This window comes from Pristis pectinata, chromosome 1 (genome assembly GCF_009764475.1).
Source record: "Pristis pectinata isolate sPriPec2 chromosome 1, sPriPec2.1.pri, whole genome shotgun sequence".
Lineage (NCBI taxonomy): Eukaryota > Metazoa > Chordata > Chondrichthyes > Rhinopristiformes > Pristidae > Pristis > Pristis pectinata.
Window position 1 is genome coordinate 128,368,587 of NC_067405.1, and position 20,768 is coordinate 128,389,354.

At 43.2% G+C, this 20,768-nt stretch overlaps 1 long non-coding RNA gene across 1 annotated transcript in view; it reads right to left on the reverse strand.

The window, feature by feature from the left end:
* Positions 1-222: 222 nt before the first annotated feature.
* LOC127573089 (uncharacterized) overlaps positions 223-20,768 on the reverse strand; it is a 29,087-nt gene continuing 8,541 nt past the window's right edge. The window contains exons 2-3 of the long non-coding RNA XR_007956750.1: positions 1,887-1,925; positions 223-266 (exon numbers count right to left, since the gene is read on the reverse strand). This is a non-coding gene — a long non-coding RNA (uncharacterized LOC127573089). The remainder of the gene's footprint in view (positions 267-1,886; positions 1,926-20,768) is intronic.

Below are 20,768 nucleotides of genomic sequence, written 5' to 3' on the forward strand. Positions count from 1 at the left end.
CAACTGTAACTACATTTCACAAAGTATCTCATGGCTGGAAAGTGCTTTAGGACGTCATGAAAGACATTATATAACAAGTTTATTTTTGGAAAGGAAATAGATTCTTTTGGAGATGATTTATTTATTTCACTTTATACCTAGGGCCCTTCCCTGGGCCCAAAATGGATCTCAGTTTTACCCTTCTGTTGTTAAGCAACTCCTTCTTTCCCGGCAGCCAAAGTTGTCAGTCTCTGGTCTGTGTCATGATCCTGTAAACCCACTTCTTCCTGTCACACAACACAACAATCTGGGTATCAATTTACATCATAACATAATATTAACACACATAGAGTATGAATTAAAAATCAAAGCTACTCACAACAGAAAATAGCCTTCAAAAGTGCATTAAAAAATAAAATTGTTGTTTAAGTGACAAACCATTTCGAGTTGAGCTGTCCTTTCAAAGATAATTGGGGTTTGTTCCAGTTTCATTAGTGCACAATGCCATTAATTAAGAATGCAATATCTTCAAAGAGAAGATCCTGAAAGCCAATTCATTGAATGAAAATATCACTGAATTTGTTAAAGAAAATTAAAGGCCCAGTAGATCTGGGACTTCTTTTGTTCCAAAGCTGTCACTGCACTGTGCTAAGCCATTTGACTAAACAATGCTTTGGTCTTTGAGCCAATTGCTTCAGCTTTAAAATGTTGTAAGCAGAGGGAATATTGTTTCTATTTACAAAGGGGTACACTGTTGTGTATTGATTACATTAAATTATTAGATTCATCGTGTCACATTCACAGAGATGTTAGATTGGATTCAAGAACATTAAAGGTTATATCCAACTTAAAATAATCCTTATTAAAGGTTTACTTTTAAAAATTATTTATGCCTGCTTGCACTCTCTGCCTTGCAAGGACATTAAACATTTGTATAATCCTGCTAATTGGTCAGATGTTATCATTGGCTTCGGTGGTAAAACAAGTCGGAGAGAGTTTTGCACCATTGACACTGTCTCCTATAATGTTGCATTGGGGTGTCTATTTAACACACTGCAATCAAAAACATACCACAGTTACTTCTAAATATTATTCTAATTGTGGGGTTATAGACCCTGCATATTGTGCCCACCTGTATAGCACCTGTATAATTGTGCAGAGGAAGAGACCAAAGCGAGCTCAGTCCCACCTAGGGATATCACAGTGCAAAGTTCCCCTGACTGAAACTATTCATCCCAGTTGATCAACTATTATTAGAGCTATTCTGTCATCCATTCATGTTGGTGTGTCACAGCTTGCAGGTTTTGTGACTCCATGGGTTAATTCGGGATTAGCCTGACCACCTTTTGATGACGTTCCCCCCATCACACTTGCCTCCTCCTATTAGTTCCAGCCAAAACCTCTGCTCTTGGTGTAGATCAGTTGCAAGTGATACAATCCATTGACATTACATTAATAGGAATTAGCAAATGATCTCATAGTTTACTTATTAGGGGGTATATTCATGAAGGATGAACCAAGTCCTTGCACTGAGGACATAGTTAAGAGTCAACCACACTGGTGGATCTGATTTACATGCAGGCCAGACCTGGTATGGGTAAAAGATTTCCTACCCTGATGAATGTTAATGAACTGAATACATTTTTCCACCAATCCAGTGGTTTCATGGCTGCCACTACTGAGACAAGCTTTAATCCCAGATTATTTAATTGTATTAATTTAGCAGCTGTGGTGGGGTTCAAAGTCATGTTTCTGAATCAATGGTCTGAAATTCTTAATCTAATTTGCTATTTTAACCGTTAGGCTGCTGCCCTCAGCGTGCTAACATCATTTGAAAAGGTTCGCCTTGATCCTCCAAGCTACCAAGAAGCACAGGACAATCTTCTCTTCCATGCAGAAGCTCACACCTCCTGACTGCCATTTTTCCCAAGGCCAGGAAATCCAGGCTACCGGCATCAAAGTTGAAACAGAGGAAAGAAAGTTAAAATTGGTTTAATGTCATATGCACAAGTACATGTATCCACAGGTGCAATAAAAAACTTATTTGCAGCAGCATCATAGGCACATAGCATCATATAAGCAGCATTCACAAGAAAAACATAAATTAAACATAAATGATACACAATGTTTACAAGAAAGAACACAACTAAAACAAAAAAGCACACCAAAGTCCATTTTAGTGCAAAGTGATCAAAGTGGTCATAGTGTTGCTAAACTGTGGTGGTGATTAGGGTTTTGCCAATTGATTAAAGAACCAAATGGTTGAAGGGAAGTAACTGTTCTTGAACCTGGTGGTGTGGGACTTCAGGCTTCTGTACCTCCTGCCCATGGTAGCTGTGAGAAGATGACATGGCCCAGATGGTGGGAATCTTTATTAATGGATGTTGCCTTCTTGAGGCAGCACCTCCTGCAGATACTACTAATGGTAGGGTTTAATGTGCCCATGATGTATTGGGCAGAGTCCACTTATCTCTGCAGCTTCTTACATTCCTGTGCATTCGAATTACTATACCAGACTATGATACAGCCAGTCAGGATACTTTCAACAGTACATCTGTAGAAGTTAGAGTGTTCGGTGACAAGCTGAAACTCCTTAACCTCAAAAGAATGTAAAGGCACTGGCACGCGTTCCTTATGATCGACTTTGAAAGTTTTCTTATGGAAGTCTGATGTAGCCAGCCTCATTATAATATTTAAGTAAAGGTCATGGGGTCAGATGGATCTCCTGCCACATTCTCTTCCTCATCCCCCCATCATTAAAAGTGGGAGTGGTACTGGGATTATTTACATTTAACATGTGAACATTAGCCCTATTAACTTTCTCCCTCTCCACAGTTGCTGCATGCACAATTCCACAGAACTTTGCCTTTACTTAAAGAATTATAGAGTGCCTTTAGACCCAGAGGTCAGGGAGCAATAGACTGAGGAGGTCATCAGTCAAGTACAGGCACGTCCTGTTCCATTAGTGAATATATAGGGGCTTCATGCAGTAAAGTAATTATCTAGAATTCTCAAAAGTCCTGGGAAAAGGTGATAATTTCATTTTATCAAGATCACATGGCATGAGGGGTGGGGCTTGGGTGGGGGCTGCCAAACTCCAGCACCATTGCCACATCCTTGGTCCACATCCAGAAAGGTGAGGTCAAGACTGTCCTGGAGCAAAGCAGCAAGGCCCTGCACGGGTGCCAGGACCTCACATGGCACAATTTAGACAAGTGGATTGGCCAAAACAAACCCCCCCCCCCCCCCCCCCGTAGCAAAGCCTTGCTCACCCCTCTAGGGTGTTAAGACCTTTGAATGTTTCTGTTAGCTCCTAACATTAGAAATCTCTGCTAAAAAGTTGAAAATGGAATAAAAACTTTAAAAGTTGTTTAAATCGCTTACCAAAAAATAACCAATATATTTAAGATAAGCTATCTTTATTAGTCACATGTACATTGAAACACATAGTGAAATACATCTTTTGCGTAGTGTTCTGGGGGCAGCCCACAAGTGTCGCCAGGCTTCCGGTGCCAACATAGCATGCCCACAACTTCCTAACCTGTACGTCTTTGGAATGTGAGAGGAAACAGGAGCACCCGGAGGAAACCCACGCAGACACAAGGAGAACGTACAAACTTAAATAATTAAAAATACATTACTGCATACACAAATCCTTAGACAGTATAACATATTTCATTCTTCCCCTAATCCCTCTGCAGCCATAAACTCTCCATTCAAGTGGAGACACAAGAGACTGTAGATGCTGCAATCTGGAACAACACACAAAAAGCTGGAGTAACTCATCAGGTCAGGCAGCATCTATGGAGGGAGATGGACAGTCGACGTTTTGGGTCGAGACCCTTCATCTGAACCAATCAATTTCTGAATCAAGTGAATGGTGCTAACAGGCCTTGTGCCTGGTCTAACTTGAAGTAAGAGCAGAGAGCAGATTTCCCAGTGTAAATTCAGCCTGGAAATTTCTAGCAGTGCATGACCATCAAGACTTCTGAACTTGCCAGAAGTTATGAAGGAACATGCCAACTGCTAGCTAAACCCAGCAAAATTCAGGTCATTCAAATTTACAGTCCAAGTCAGTCATCCCATCACCTCTATGCCAGAAATGCTCAGTTCTGGCAGTGTCTGCTATTTAGATAGTGAACAATCAATAAGAAAATTTTATTCTGTCCACTGTTGCACAATTCTAAGAAGCCATATCAAAGCAACAATATTAAGGTCCGTAAGCGTATGATGGAGCAGCAGCTAAGTTATTGGACAAGCAGCCAGAGTTCTTGATCACCGATCAAGAAACACAGTTCATTTTGGCAGCTGGGGAATTTACCTTCAAGTAATGTAAATAAATCTGGAATTTAATAAAAAAGTCTAGTCTGCATAACAGTAATCATTAAACTATCTGACTGTTGTTAAAAACCTATCTGGTTTGCTAAAGCCATTTAGACTTGCCCTATCTATCCTATTTGTGACTCCAAACTCCAATGTGGTTGACTATCAACTCACTTTTCAGCTTAATTTGGGTGCAACTGGGGAGGGATAAGAATTGCTGGCAATTGCCAGTGACATTGACATCCTGTGAACAAATCAATTAAAAAAACACAGGATACAGGTACAGACTGTAACCACAAAAATACTGCACTCAAGATCATGAAGTGGTTTTAAATAGAGAGAGTTGTAGGAAGGATATATTGGCCTTGGAGGGAGTGCAGTGGTTTAAAGAAATGATGCCTAGAGACTCAAGATTACATAAAATATGTTTATAATTCATCACCACAATTCAGAGGTGATTTAATTAAAACATATTCGTGACAACTGATATCAAAGATGGGAAAAAATTCCTTACATTGGTTGGGAAGTCTAGGACTAGGTGGGGTGGGATGGCATCGGTATAAAAATCAGACTCAGGAAGGAAATATTTCCACACAGAAACGATGAAGGTTTGAAACTCCCACAAACATTACTGAAGCTAAGTCAGTTGTTAACTTTAACTTTCAGATTAATAGATTTTTGCTAACCACACATATTAAGGGAAATGGAGCCAAGGCACATAAACAGGGTGGAATCATAGTTCAGGCACTATCCCATTAAATGCCAGAAGCAGCTTGAGGAGCTAAATGGCCTCTGGTGTTTCTGCTTTCATTGGCAGAAGGGTCAGTAACCCAAGAACATGCAATGAAGTGAATTAGCAAAAGAGGAGAAGATATGTTTTGGTAAAACAAGTTATACTTATTAGGAATGCATTGCCTGAAAGGGTGGTTAAAGAGATTCAGTTGTAACCTTGAAAAAGGAACTGGATACATATTTGTAAAGAAAATACTAGCAAGAATGCAGAGAAAGAACCAGGGAGTGGCGCAAACTGAAAGGCTTCTTGCTCTGGTCAGTTCATCCTAGCTTGACTTTCAATCTAATCATCCATGTGTAGTGAAAGCTCAGTTCTTTAAATAATTCTTTGTTAAAAAAAAGACACTTTTTTTTATGAAGGCAAATGTGATCTAGTTTAATAATGGCTAAATTAGCACACTAAATGTTCTACATTTATTGATTCCAGCTGAGTGGAGCAACATTTACTGCCTGTCTTTAATTTCCCCTAAGCAGGTGGCAGTGAAATTGCCTGTCTGAGCCATTGTCATCCTGGTGAGGTAATCCCACTGTGCTGTTATGTTCTAAGAGTTTAACCTAGCAATGAAGAAAGAACACCAATTTATTTCTAGGTCAAGTTACGACTTACATGGGGACTCAAGGGTGCTGCAGTTTCTATAAGTATTTGAAGGACGCAGTCTAACCATCTTTGTTTTTCCATCCAATCACCTGTCTTGTATACTACATGACATATTTTTTAAAAGTTGGTAAATATGAAATATATTTTCCGATAAGAAAATTTGAACTTCATTTGATGATTTTTGGACAAGCAATTAACAGCTTGGACCCACTTATCTACCTCAGGGCCAGCTATTGCCAACCATATTAATGAGAGCCCCCTTAAACAGTTTGAATATTAATAGACCAGCAATAAAGAGATGCTGGTGTTTCCCTGAATGTTTCTTATTTAACAATTTCATATTAATGTAAAATGTAATTTTCCAATGGTAGCTTTTCATCAATAATATAGCAATTAGATCAAAATAAACCAATTATATTTCATTTGTTATTTCTTTAGAAAATGGAGAATAATTAACAGCAGCCAGTTAGAATGCAACTACCATCTATCAGTGCTTTCCTTAAATCAGACTACTGGTGCAATACGCAGCCTTTGATTATTTGTTAATCTTGCACAATCAAAATTAACTGATCTATCTCTGGCTGATTTAGGAATACTGGTCTCAGTAAGGAGATAAGTCCAATAAAAGGAGCTTTCAAATTCCTCCTTATTTGATCCGCATGTATCCTAATCGAATTTACAGTGGCTGAGGCACGCAAAGCTTATTTGTCTGGTGCTGACTCTAACTTTTATGGCAAAACCAGAATGAGGAGTGCAGGAAAGCAGACACACCCCTCAGGCATCAATGCAGCCAGGTGTTTAGTACAGCCCATAATTTAGCAGAAAGAAACCCAATTATTTGGCATGATTGGGTTATGCCAAATAAACAAAAAACATCCTGTCCTGTGACAGCCTGCTCTTTCTGAGCTGACTATTTAGAATAACATCACTCAAGCATTCTGCTCACAAAGTAAATTTCACTGATTAAATGAATGGCCTATCTGTTGTTGGGGTAGCCTCCATGGTTTAAGTCAGGTAAAAATGGAGATGTTATTGTCATTGGCCCCATGCTTAAGGCATACTTTCCTTCGGTGTCTCAAGTTAAAGATTAATAGTTTCACACTGCTTTCCAGATTTGAGAACACCAATCTTATTTCAAATTATTCAGGAGCTGCATGAGTTTTCGATACTGTAACTATTCTCGTCTGGTCAGGAAGGTAAAGGGGGAGACTTAATTGATGTACTCACAATGGTGAGGGTTTTGACAGAGTACTAACAACAAACTGTTTCCACTGGCAGGGAAAGCTCAGCAAACCAAAGGACACAGATTTAAAATAATTATCAAAAGAATCAGAAGGGAGGTAAGGGCTTTTTTTTAATTAGCAAGTTGCAATGCACTCTGCCCAAAGGGTGATGAAAGCAGAGTCAATAGTAATTTTCAAAAAGGAATTGGAGAATTAATGAAGAAAAAGGGGAGAGAGCAGAGAGTGGCACAGACAAACTGAGCTAAATGATCTTCCTGTGCTTTGTGATTCTATGATACTTGTTAAAAAATGAATAACTAACAATGACTAATAATTGCTAATCATCCTCAAGATAAAAAAGAATATATTTATCCTTAATATAGGGACAAAATTAATATGAATACATCAATTACTTCTTGTGATTGCCACACATGCAAGATGAAGGGATGGAAGTTCCATGGGCTACTACGGATTTTCCATTGTAACTACATTGAGAGAAGGTAGAAATCCTGCTAATGATCATAGTGATTTCTCTGAAGTTCCCATTGGCATCCCACCAACATTATATTGCAAGACCAATGGAAGATCTGAATAACATTAGAGCCTAAAGCAATATGTAAGCAAGTTAGTTCAATATTTCAACTTACCCTGTGATATATTGCTATAATAAATGAACCAGAAATGGCTTGCATACAATTCCTGCCTGGAGCTTCGTTGGGCAGCCTTAGTTGAAATAGAGGTGCATCTCAGTTGAAAATATACAAAGAAATAGAAAGACCAACTATCTTTCTCTAACCTTCAGTGTCTTCATCCTCACAAAGTCATCCACATGGACCAACATCTCACAGAGTCACTATTGGTCAGCACTTTAAACAGGCCTCATCTACATGGTGGTTTAAAGAACAGAGCAGAAGATGGGTACATTAAAGGAATGGCTCACTTCCTGGACCTTCCTGGACTTTCCATCATCTACAATGTCAGGAGCATAATAGAATACTGTAGCGACTCACCGTCCGAGCAAGCGAACCGGCTCAGCAGTCGGGTGGCACGTCGTCGGAGCAGCAAGGCCCAAGATGACGTTGGGCCTTCGTCTTCCCCGAGCGACAGGGAGAACCCGCACGCAGGAAAGGTTTGATGACGTAACGTATACATCATTGCCGTTTGAAGTGGGCAAGAACAGTCTCTCTTAAAAGGCCCACACAAGGCGGGAAAATAAACCAGTTCTTGTTCTGAAACCCTTCGATTAGTGTCTTGTTTTCACATCGCGGTAGCAGCTGCTACATTGTTGACCCCGACGGTCCAAATGGATTTTGGACCCCCACAATGGACGACAACGCAGCAGCCAATGCAGTGGCACTCAAGCTGCTCACCTTTTGGACGCTTCGTCCCAGCATCTGGTTCGACCAGGCTGAAGCACAATTCCACCTTCGGCAGATCACCTCCGACTCCACAAAGTACTACCATGTGGTCAGCTCTCTGGACCAGGAGACAGCCGCCCAGGTCGGAGACTTCATCCAGTCTCCTCCGGAGAAAGATAAGTACCCAGCTTTCAAAGACCTTCTGATTCGGACCTTCGGCCTCTCCTGTCACGAGCGCGCCGCCCGCCTGCTTCATCTCGATGGCCTGGGGGACAGATCCCCATCCACCCTAATGAATGAGATGCTGGCATTGGCTGAGGGACACAAGCCCTGTCTAATGTTCAAACAGGCCTTCCTCGAACAACTACCTGATGACATTCACCTGCTGTTGGCTGACGCCGATTTCAGCAACCCATGTGAGGTAGCTGCCCGGGCAGATATCCTGTGGAAGGCCAAATGCAAGAGCGGTTCATCCGTTGGCCAAATCGCCAGGCCGCGAGCCCAACGCCTGCCCAAACCAGTCCCAGCAACCGAGCGACCACACCCCAGAAACACAGATGACGACACTGGCGACCAGCTGTGTTTCTATCATCAGAGGTGGGGCGCAGAGGCCTGTCGATGCCCCCCACCCTGCAAGTCAGGGAAACGCCAGGGCCAGCCGCCGCTGACAGCTACGACGGCTGGCCGCCGACAAAGCCTTCTATTCGTTCGGGACAAGCAGTCCGGGCGGCATTTCCTCGTTGATACTGGAGCAGAGGTCAGTATTTTGTCCCCGACTGGCCGTGACACTCATAACAGGCAACAAGGTCCGGTACTCAATACCGCAAACGGCACAACGATACGGACTTTTGGTACCCATACACTTCAATTACAAATTGGCAGCAGCCATTTTACCTGGACCTTTACTCTTGCCACCGTCATCCGACCACTCCTAGGAGCCGATTTCCTTCGGGCCCACAACCTGTTAGTCGACCTGCGAGGGAAGTGGTTAGTCCACTCCAGAACTTTCCAGACCTACCCCCTGGGAGAAGCCAGCCTACCAGCCCCGTGCCTGGACTCCATTTCCCTGTCGGGCAACGAGTTCACCAAGCTCCTAGCCGAATTCCCATCAGTTTTGGCACCTCAGTTTACAAATTCTATGCCCAAACACGGGGTGCGGCACCGCATCACTACGACAGGGCCACCCCTTCATGCCCGAGCACGACGACTACCTCCAGACAAGCTCCGCCTGGCAAAGGTAGAGTTCCATCGCATGGAGGAGCTGGGGATCGTTCACAGGTCAGACAGCCCCTGGGCCTCCCCCCTGCACATGGTCCCCAAAGCCACCGGCGGGTGGAGGGCCTGCGGCGATTACCTCAGGCTGAACGACGCCCCCACCCCAGACCGCTACCCCATCCCTCACATCCAGGACTTCGCGGCGAACCTACATGGGGCCCGCATCTTCTCCAAGGTGGACCTCGTTTGGGGACACCACCAAATCCCGGTCCACCCGGATGACGTCCCCAAAACTGCGATTATCACCCCATTCGGCCTCTTCGAGTTCCTTCGAGTGCCATTCAGCCTTAAGAACGCTGCGCAGACTTTCCAGCAGCTGATGGGCGCAGTAGGCCGAGACCTGGACTTTGTGTTCATTTACTTAGATGACATACTAATCGCCAGCCATGACCGCCAAGAACACCTTTCCCACCTCCGCCAACTGTATTCCCGTCTCCACGATTTCAGCCTCACAATCAACCCAGCCAAGTGCCAATTCAGACTTGACTCTATCGATTTCCTTGGCCGCAAAATCACCAGTGACGGAGCAACACCCCTACCCGCCAAGGTAGAAGCTATCCGCCATTTTGCCCGCCACAACATGGTCAAAGGCCTACAGGAATTCCTGGGGATGGTCAACTTTTACCATCGGTTCATCCCTGCAGCAGCCCATATCATGCGCCCTTTGTTCTCGCTGATGGCTGGTAAGGGCAAGGACTTCACCTGGAACGACGAGGCTGCGGCTGCCTTCGTTAAGGCCAAGGACACCCTGCCAGATGCCACGATGCTGGTACACCCTAGGACAGACGTCCCAACCACCCTCACGGTGGATGCATCCAACACCGTGGTTGGTGGAGTACTGGAACAACTAATCAAAGGCCGTTGGCAACCCTTGGCATTTTTCAGCAGGCACCTTAGACCACCTGAACTGAAATACAGCGCTTTTGGTCGGGAACTTCTAGCGCTGTACCTGGCGGTCCGGCATTTCCAGTACTTTCTAGAAGGCAGGCCTTTCACCGCTTTCACTGACCATAAGCCTTTGTCCTTCGCCTTCTCCAAAGTCTCCGATGCCTGGTCAGCTCGTCAGCAGAGACATTTGTCCTACATTTCCGAATTCACAACGGATATCCAACATGTCTCTGGAAAGGACAATGTCATCACTGACGCACTTTCCAGACCGACCATCCACAGCCTGTCCCTGGGTGTCAACTACATGGCCCTAGCTGACGCACAGCAAGCTGACGACGAACTGCCCAGCTACAGAACCGCAGTCTTGGGCCTGCAGCTCCAAGATTTCTTAGTCGGTCCAGGTCAGCAGACCCTCCTTTGCGACATCACAACAGGTCAACTCAGCCCTATAGTTCCTGCAGCCTGGCGGAAACATGTTTTCGACTTGATACATGGGTTGGCGCACCCGTCCATCAGAACAACTGTCCGACTGGTCGCCAGCAAGTTCATCTGGCATGGTCCTGCGCAAAAAGGTCAGTGAGTGGGGCCAGGACTTGTCCGCACTGCCAGACATCGAAAATTCAATGACACACCAAGGTCCCGCCACAGCAGTTCGAGCCTACCCGTAGAAGGTTCGACCACATCCACGTCGACCTCGTTGGTCCTCTGCCAGTTTCAAGAGGAGCCTGGTACCTCCTTACCACAGTGGACTGGTTCACGAGGTGGCCAGAGGCAACCCCTCTATCTGACATCATGACTGATTCCTGCGCCCGGGCGCTGCTCACAACTTGGATCTCACGTTTTGGTGTTCCGGCCCACATCACTTTGGACAGGGGCACCCAATTTACCTCCAGCCTCTGGTCTGCATTAGCGGACATGCTGGGGACGCAGCTGCACACCACCACGGCCTACCACCCTCAATCAAACGGGTTAGTGGAACGTTTCCACCACCATCTAAAATCAGCCTTGATGGCCCACCTGAAGGGTCCTAACTGGGTCGACGAACTGCCTTGGGTCCTGCTCGGCATATGCACTGCCCCCAAGGAAGACCTCCACGCTTCGTCAGCTGAACTCGTGTATGGGGCGCCCCTGGTCATCCCAGGGGATTTCATACCCGCCCTTCGGGACCAAGGGGAACAACCCACGGCAGTCCTGCAAAGACTGCGCGAGAGGCTCGGCACCTTGGCACTGATTCCCATTTTGCAGCACGGTCAAGCCCCATCCTGTGAGCCCAAGTAACTACGAGACTGTAATTTTGTTTTCGTTCGCAGGGGCACACCTCGGGCACCATTGCAACGACCATATGAGGGGCCGTTCCGAGTCATCAGGAATAATGGGTCCACCTTTATTTTGGACATTGGGGGCAAGGAACAGGTCTTCACAACGGACCGCCTCAAACCGGCCCATTTAGATCTACAACAACCGGTTGAGGTTCCAGCACTGCGACGCAGAGTCCGACCTCCTAAGCAACGGCTAACACAGCCCGCGGACCTTGGGGACCGTATCGCTGGTTCTGAGGGGGTGGGGGGGGGTGTTGTGTAGCGACTCACCACCCGAGCAAGCGAACCGGCTCAGCGGTCGGGTCGCGCGCCGTCGGAGCGGCGAGGCCCAAGATGGCGTTGGGCCTTCGTCTTCCCCGAGCGACAGGAAGAACCTGTGCGCGGGAAAGGTTTGATGATATAGCGTATACGTCATTGCCCTTTGAAGTGGGCAGGAACAGTCTATCTTAAAAGGCCCGCGCAAGGCGGGAAAATAAACCAGTTCTTGTTCTGAAACCCTTCGATTAGTGTCTTGTTTTCACATCGCGGTAGCAGCCGCTACAATACCTACTATTCACTCAGATAGGTACAACCACAACAACATGCAAGAAAATTAAGAACTTCAACAACAGGGCAATTAGTTCCATTAGCACTCACGAATAGATTTAATACCCACCTTCTTCATCAGCTCAATAGCGTGATTGCATGTACAACATACAAAATGCACTAGAACAATTTACCAAGGGTGAATGCAATAGATCCATAACCCCTGTGCCTGAACTTTACCCATAGTAGAGGACAACAGTGCTAATTCTGTTGGAGCAGCATTTCCTCCAGGGTTTTTCATATCATGCCTCTTCTGATTTATTGAGAAACCAGTTACTTCACTGTCCTTGTGTAAATATCCCAATACTCCCTACTGGGGGTTACATGCAAACACCAACACCATGCAAGTAGCTTCTTATGAAGAAGGTCCATCATCACTTATCAGAGTAATAAGTGATGAATGTTAGTGGGGAGCTGACTTCTTGATTTTTCTCAGTCAGATATTGTAGAAATTCCTAGGGTGCTTTTAGGTAGCAACTTCTACTCAGCAACATTGAAATATTTCCAAGTCAAGTCAAGGTGTGACTTGAAGTGGAACCTGGTAGTGGTGGTGGTGATCCCATGAGCTTGCAGTTGTTGATGCACCATTTGATGGTAGAGGTCACAGATTTAGGAAATACTGTCGGAGCAGCCTAAGTCATTTGCTGCAGTGCAGTTTATAATGATGCAGTCTGTAGTCAAAGTGTGCTGGAGTGGGAAGTGGTGGGGGGGTGGGGTGGTAACTATTTAAGGTGGTGTATGGGTGTTCATCAGACAGTCTGATTTGGGTTCTAGATGGTGTCTGTAAAATTTCAGTCAGGCCTATCCTCTTTACTTAAAGCAACAAAAGAGGTTAAACCATCTTTTCAAATGACAATCTAAATATAAGGCACATTGAATATTTTATACTAAATATCTATCCAAATACTCTACCATCAGTAAACTAGAGATTTGTATTTGGGTCCAAGTCTCATTCACCTTTTACACCTGCACTTACTGACCTATACAAGTTCTGCTCAATTTTAAAATCCTCATCCTAGTTTCAAAGTCACTCAACACCCACATTTCTGCAATCTCCCTGCAATATTTCTAGGTCACTTTATTCTTCCAGTTCTGCCTTCTTGTACTCTCTTTTGCCTGGAGTTCATTCTCTAAAATCCTTAGCCTCTCTACTTCTCCTTTAGGGTCCCCCCAAAGAAAACTTGTTTGGCTAAGGCTTTGCACATTTATCCTGAGACCCTTTTCTGTCAAATATTGTCAATTTTTTTGTACATTCTTGAATGCCATTGGACACTTAGTGATGTTTGAGGTTCTATATAAGTGCAGGTAGTTTATACAGTCATTTGCACAGATGTGGCCATAGTCGGGGTATTGTGTATGGCTTTGGTCCACTTATTTTAAAAAGAATATACCGGCATTGGAGGCAGTCCAAGAGAGATTCACCAGGCTAATTCCTGGGATGAGAGGGTTGTCCTATCACAAAACAGCTAAAAATAATTACATCCATATTCTTTGGAGGTTAGAAGAATAAGAGAGGTTATAAGATCCTGAGGGGGCATGACAGGGTAGGTGTCGAGTTCTTTCCACCAGTGGTAGACTCTTGATCAAGGGGCAATCATTTGAAACTAAGGTATGTGGGAATTTCTTCTCACAGAGGGTGGTGAATATCAGGAATTCTCAATCCTGGAGCATAGATTATTGCAGGTATTTAAAGAGGAAGTAGATAAACCTTTGAAAGATCAGGGAATTGAGGGTCATGGGGAACTGGCACAGAAAAGAAAATGAGGCCTGGGGCAGATCAGCCGTGATCATATTGAATGGTGGGGCAGGCTTGAAGGACCGATTCCTGCTTCTATTTTCTTTTGTTTCTATGTACCTGTGTGGCACCAGTGAGATTTCAATAGGAAAACGGGGAGCAGCAGGAGGAAGATTCAGAGCTGGATTGCCACCCTACTCCCTATTTGTATGTTCAGTATTTTGCTGAATTGTACTTCCTCTGGTCCAACTGGCCTGAGACTTTCCTGAGCAGGGAACATCACACGGCAGATTGAAACATGACAGTTGACTTGCTGATGGATGGGAACACAGTGTCCTGGCAGGAATACACCAGGGGGACTTGCGATATATTTAGCACACTTGGCTGCTCGTGTTTAACATGCTGAGATGTGCAAGCTGCCAGCTATTACTTTGTTAGAAAAAATCCATCTAGAAAGCAATAAGCTAACAGGGATGAGTGATTTCTATTGCTGTATAGTTTAATCTGAGACAAACAAAACAGATATCATAATCTTTTGCTACTAACATAATCTCAATCTTACTTTTACCTTGAATGTTCCACTTTAGTGAAACAAAATAAAAATATGCATCAGTTTCATTTCTTTCCACTTTCTTCATTCCAACAACGTTAATGGTGTTATAACACATTAGCACTTCCCAGCAAATTGGCATCAAAGTAATTGTATCTAAACTCTTAGGTACTCAATGCGAATCTCTGTCTCTAATCAAGAAGCATAGGGCCAAAGGTGATGTGTTAATCAACAGGCATCAATGTCTCCAAAATAAAACAAGGAATACCAGCATTCCAATGTTTCTCACTAGGTGACTGTCATACACTGAGAGTGCATTATTTCACTTTAAGTCAGTATAATACACTGTGTACTGCCTTACACTGAGCAAGTATAACCCTAAACCTAACTGTAAAAATGCTTGCTCCATTTCCTAGGACTGACTGTGAGAACCATTACATACACACTCTCCTATTACAGGACTGTGAACGACTGAGAGTGAATATGATGTCAATTGCTACCTATTGAGTGAACAGGAGGATCTCCATATGCTCTGGTTCCCATTCAACATTTGGATTAACACTTTGTTTCCTAGTGAGTTAATCCTTGTTAACTCCCTGGAAAACAACGCAGACAGAAAGCTCTTTGTTGAACTTGTAACAAAGCAAGCACTTTCCCATTACAGGGTATGGATCCATTCCCAAGTGAGTATGGACCTCAAACCAGTCTACGAATGGTCAGTCTTGTGACCAATTGTTCTTCCATGGTGTCTGTATGTTCTTTATCAGCCCTCGGTTTGGATAGGTCACATAGTAGTACATTATGAAGTTAAAAGCCCGGAAATTTTTTATGCACAAAAGCCATTTTGCTCACCTTTTAACCAAATAGCATTAAAGGCCCACCCAGTGGGAAATTGAATGAGGCATATATGGTCACAATTCATTTTAGTGTGGCTGAGTTTTTCTGGTGTTATTTGCATACATGATGTGTTATCAATGTGCACAGCCCTCATCTCTGGCTGACCAAAAATGCGCACTTTGTTTGTAACTCTGACTAAATCAAGGAACAATCCTGCACTTTGTCAGTAAGGAGATGTGAATTAAAGATGTAAGTTGAGCAATGTATTGCTGGCTGCATCTACCTGCCTGAATTTTCAATGCTGTACATCTCTGTACGTCATTTCTGAGTCTCACAGTGCTCATTGTGGACTACCAAAACCACACACAGCATAAATATGCTGTAACCCGGCTGCATAAAGAGCCCATGTAGTGTGGAGCCATTCACGACATAGGACTCAATCAGTGAGGAAGATCAAGGTCGGGGAGGGGGTGGAATGGTCACACATGCCTTCCCTGCATTTTCCTTCACATCCAGGGCAGCCTTTTGAGTTGTTGTACTGCAGCTGCCATGGAGAGGGTTCTTTCAAGCTGACACTCATTTCTCATGACTCCCAGCTGCAAAGGTGTAGAAGCCACAATTTCTGCAGACAACTGCAGTCAGGAACTGTACAGTTCTGCTTTAACACAGCAATCGGTGAAAAGCACACTGATAGATTTTACAGGTAAATTTTCCCACGTTCATGATTTTTGGCAGTTCCTGATTTGTGTTAGCACCATACGCAGCACCACCTAGTACACCAAATAAGGGCAAACTCTAATTTCTAGACGGGGGTTCCTACTTTATTTAACTGATCAGAAATTTATTGAGAAAACTCCTTGATTTCAGTGAGATGACAGATTCCAGAGTAATTTGCTATATTTCAAATGCATAAATGGATATGCATGAATTTAACAACCTTTATATTAAATTAGTAACTTCTAGAATACTTGTCTTAGCAATTTAATCAACAAGATTTACTCTTAAGCTCTAATCTTGACCTCTATCCGGTAGTCTTCAATAATTAGTCTCATCTCATGACCAGAGATAGACAATGACCTCATGATCTACCTTGTTGTGACCTTGCACTTTATTGCACAGCACTTTCTCTGTAGCTGTGACACTTTACTCTATACTGTTATTGTTTTTACCTGTACTACATCAAATGCACTCTGTACTAACCCAATGTAACTGCACTGTGTAATGAATTGACCCATACAATTGGTATGCAAGACAAGTTTTTCACTGCAGCTCAGTACAAGTGACAATAATAAACCAATACCTATACCAATTTGTTTTTGAAATTGCTCCAATTAACAGAAGATAAAATATGTGTTCAGCTTCCACAAATATTGTACTTCCAGTAGTAAGGACTTCCTACTTTCAAAGATGTAGTTGCAAACGTGCTTTGTTCTTCATCACACTTCGCCCATGAACCATAGCTTGTGAAATATGCTGCACAGCCAAATTGATATTCCTTTCAAAATAGTCATCAATCCTCAATGCCCCTTTGATTGCCAGAAAATACCTTTCCCTCATCTACTTTTGAAGTGTGACATACAAGTTTCATTTTTAAATTGATTGGTGGCTCTTCAGACAGATTGTCAAAACAAATTAATTTGGTGCACCCTGAGCAGTTAGTCATTTTTAAGAGCCTTTGTTTGCTTCATTAATTTCCAGACTGAGAGACGCATTTTCAAATCTACATCTTAATTGTTATTATCATATAGGTTTCCCAGGGAGGAGGGGCAGCTTCAAAGCATTGACTGTTACTTTCCTGCAGTTGGGACAGAACCCTATTCCTGCATTATTTAAGGATATGGCCTACTTAATTTTTAGATTGACTGCAATTCCAATGGAATAGGGAAGAATTAAACAAATGAATAAGTAAAGACTAATTTGTTTGCTTTTCTTTTAAGGAGGGCTGGGAATGGAGTGGTCTCCTGAATACAGGTGTGGAGACTGAATCAACAGCAGCGTAATTTAAGGAGGAAAAGTTGATTGTTACTGGAAGTGGAAATAGTTGGATTTCCATTTTGGAAGACCCACCCTAGTGCTTTCTACTGTTTTATGAAAAATTTGTCTGTGTGCATCATCTCATGAGTGCACTTTAGATATGCACTTTAGAGCATATTGTCAAATCTATGCAATGGATTCAGGAGTTCTTGTCAAGTTCACTGAAGAAAAGTTTATTTTAATGTGGTTTTATCAGAATACCATCATTCTGAAAATGGCAAAGATAGAGTTCAACATGGAGTGTTGATTGATCCCAATTTATATCCATGGGGTTCTTAAATGCTTCTTATCCCACAAGTGAAATCCTGAGTACAGATTTGCCCAGTAAGGTGGATGAGAGGTTAGAAATTAGAAGCTAGAGCCATACAGCACAAAAACAGGCCCTTTTGCCAACTGAATCTGTGCTGACCATCAAGCACCTATTTACACCAATCCTAAATTAATCCCATTTTACTCTCCCTACATTCCCATCAACTCTTCCCCTCTTGCCCCCCCCCCACCAATTCTACCCTTCACCCACACCATTAGGGGCAATTTACAGTAGCCAATTAACCTATTGACCCGCACGTCTTTGGGACGTGGAGATCATTTGTGGAACCGTGGACAGTTCAGAACACAGGGAGCCATTCAGTTCGCTCATGCTCCTCCTCGTCACACAAGGATTATTTTAAAATTTGAGCATATTTTTGGGCAGTTTGCCTAATGTCTGTCGATCCTGTGTTGGCTAAATCATTGCTACTGAGTAACCAGGTTGGGAGAATTGAAGTGTGCATCCTTTCCCCCAGGCTGACAGGGTTAAAATCATGCCCTCATTATCCCGTGAGTAATTACATGGCCCAAATTCAGCATTCCCTTCTCATTGCCCCCACTGCTGAGAACTTAGGTTGGAGAGGAGAAGCTGATTAATTTCCTGCAGATGTTGACAGCAGTGACAGCATTGCAGTTTTGTGCTTTCTGCTTTACAAGCAGATTGTGTGCTAGCTGTGCTGGGTTTCATGCAATCTGTTGGAGAGAATAATTTATTGTCAAATCCACTGGGAGAAAGACTTAATGTATTCCATTGCTCTACTTCATAGATCGCAAGACTGTACAAGTTCACATTTTAATTTTTCGCAGAGATTGGCTTTCAGTAAAACTACACCTCCAGTATATGTTGCAATAAATTCTAAGCTAGGTATCATCCATATATTTTGTGATATAGTTGTAAATATTGCTGAAACTAGATGATTTATTTCATTTTATTCCTTTTACAGGGTCTTGGCTTATAAGCAAACCAACATTTATTGCTAATCCCAAACTTCCCTTTGTGAGGCACCTTTCCGAACCACTGCAGTCCTTCGGGTGAATGCATTCCTATCGTGCTGCTGGGGAGGTGAGTTCCAGGATTGAGACGATTTATTTCCAAGTCAGGTTGGTTTGTGACTTGGAGGGGAACCTGCAAGTGGTGGTGTTCAATGCACCTGTTCTTCTTGCTGCTTGAGTCACACGTTTAGCGTATGCTGTACAGGTAAATTGGAGAATAAATGCAATGTATTTTGTAGATGGTTCACTGTGCAACCACGATACACCCATTGCTGAATGAATGTTGAGGACAGTGGATTGCATGGCAATCAAGTAGGTTCATCCTGGATTGTTTTGGGTTTCTTAAGTGTTGTGGAGCTGCATTCATCCAGGCAAATTCTTATCTCTTACTTATAACATAGAAGGAAGCCCTTCAGCTACACGTTATCTGCCGGGGGAGCAATCCATTCGACCTTTTGCCCATTTACCTTATTTCCCTGTACCCCTGCAAATTCATCACTTTCTTACATGCCCCTTTCCTTTCATGCTTTTTGCAATTAACCTACACCAGGGGCAATTTACAGCAGGCAGTTAACCTACCAGCATATCTGTGGGCATGGGAGGAAATCAGAGCACCCAGGGGAAACCCACACTGTCACAGAAAGAACATGCAAGCTCTGCACAGACGGTACCCAAGGTTAAGATGAAACCCATGTCCCTGGAACCATGAGGCAGCAGTGCTAACTGCTGTGCCACCACATCACCCATCGCACTCCTGATTTATGCCTTGTAGTTGTCGGAGATGCTTTGGTAGGTCAGTCACCACAGAATATCTAACCTCTGCAGCTGTGGGACTTCTGTAGCTGATCCAGTCAAGTTCTGGTCAATGAGAACCCCCAAGATGTTGATATTATCATCTCAGTGTGGGTTTTGCCACTGAATATAAAAGATCAGTGGTTGGTCTCTCTGTATGCATAAGGCAACTACCTGGCACTTGTCTGGCATCAACGTTAGTTAATTGGCACATGCTTCACATTATGTTTATCTCACATAATCTTCTGATGTTCCTTTCTCCTTCTGTAATAGTGATATTTTGGCCTCTCACTTTCTCAAAGGTTGATTCTTTTCATTAATTCTTGGTAATATTCTTCATAATCTATTATTTCAAATACTTCCATGCAATCCTTTTGTCCATCTTCAGTCTTTCTTGACTGCTGGTTCCACAAAACTATTTTGACCATCCTGACTTGGATTGTTTTGGCATGCCTTCATTGTTGCAGGGCCAAACACTGGGAACTGCTCACCTACAGCTAAGTAAGGGTATCCACACCACAAGGGATGCAGCAGTTGAAATGTAAACCCCACCACCATTCAATAGCAACAAGAAATGGGGAGTGAATCCTAGCTTTGTCAGTGATGCCCATATCCCAAAAAAGAGTTTACTGACAAGAGATGCTCTCTCTGCAATGATATTGTTGCTCTTTCAGGTGAACGTCCTGTATTTATCCTCGTAGTTTCTAATGATAGAGAAGGAGGCCCTTCTGCCAGTTGTGTCTATGCCAGCTCTCAGAGCAATTCCATTGATCTCATCTCCCTGCCCTTATTTCCATGTAACCTATTCATCCCTTTCATATATTTTTCTTTGATTAAGAACTCACTCCAAAGCTTCAATAGCACTTCAAAATATTTATCTGAGAGTTGTGATTATGATCTTGGGTGTATGGCTATTAAAGGCACAAGTGTAAGCTTTAAGCTGTTTAGTTAATTAAAATGGGAAGATGTGATAATGAATTGATGGGAGTTTTGACTGTGATCATCCCACATGGTAGCTACTCACACTTCATTTTGAAAGTAAACACAACTTTGATGTACAAAATTGACTGAAAAGGTTCAAAGCTATTAAATGGATCAGACAAAGATAGCAATACTACTGTTGGCCCTTTTGTGCATATCAATATGATAATCTCTAAAACAAAATGAAGCTGAATAAA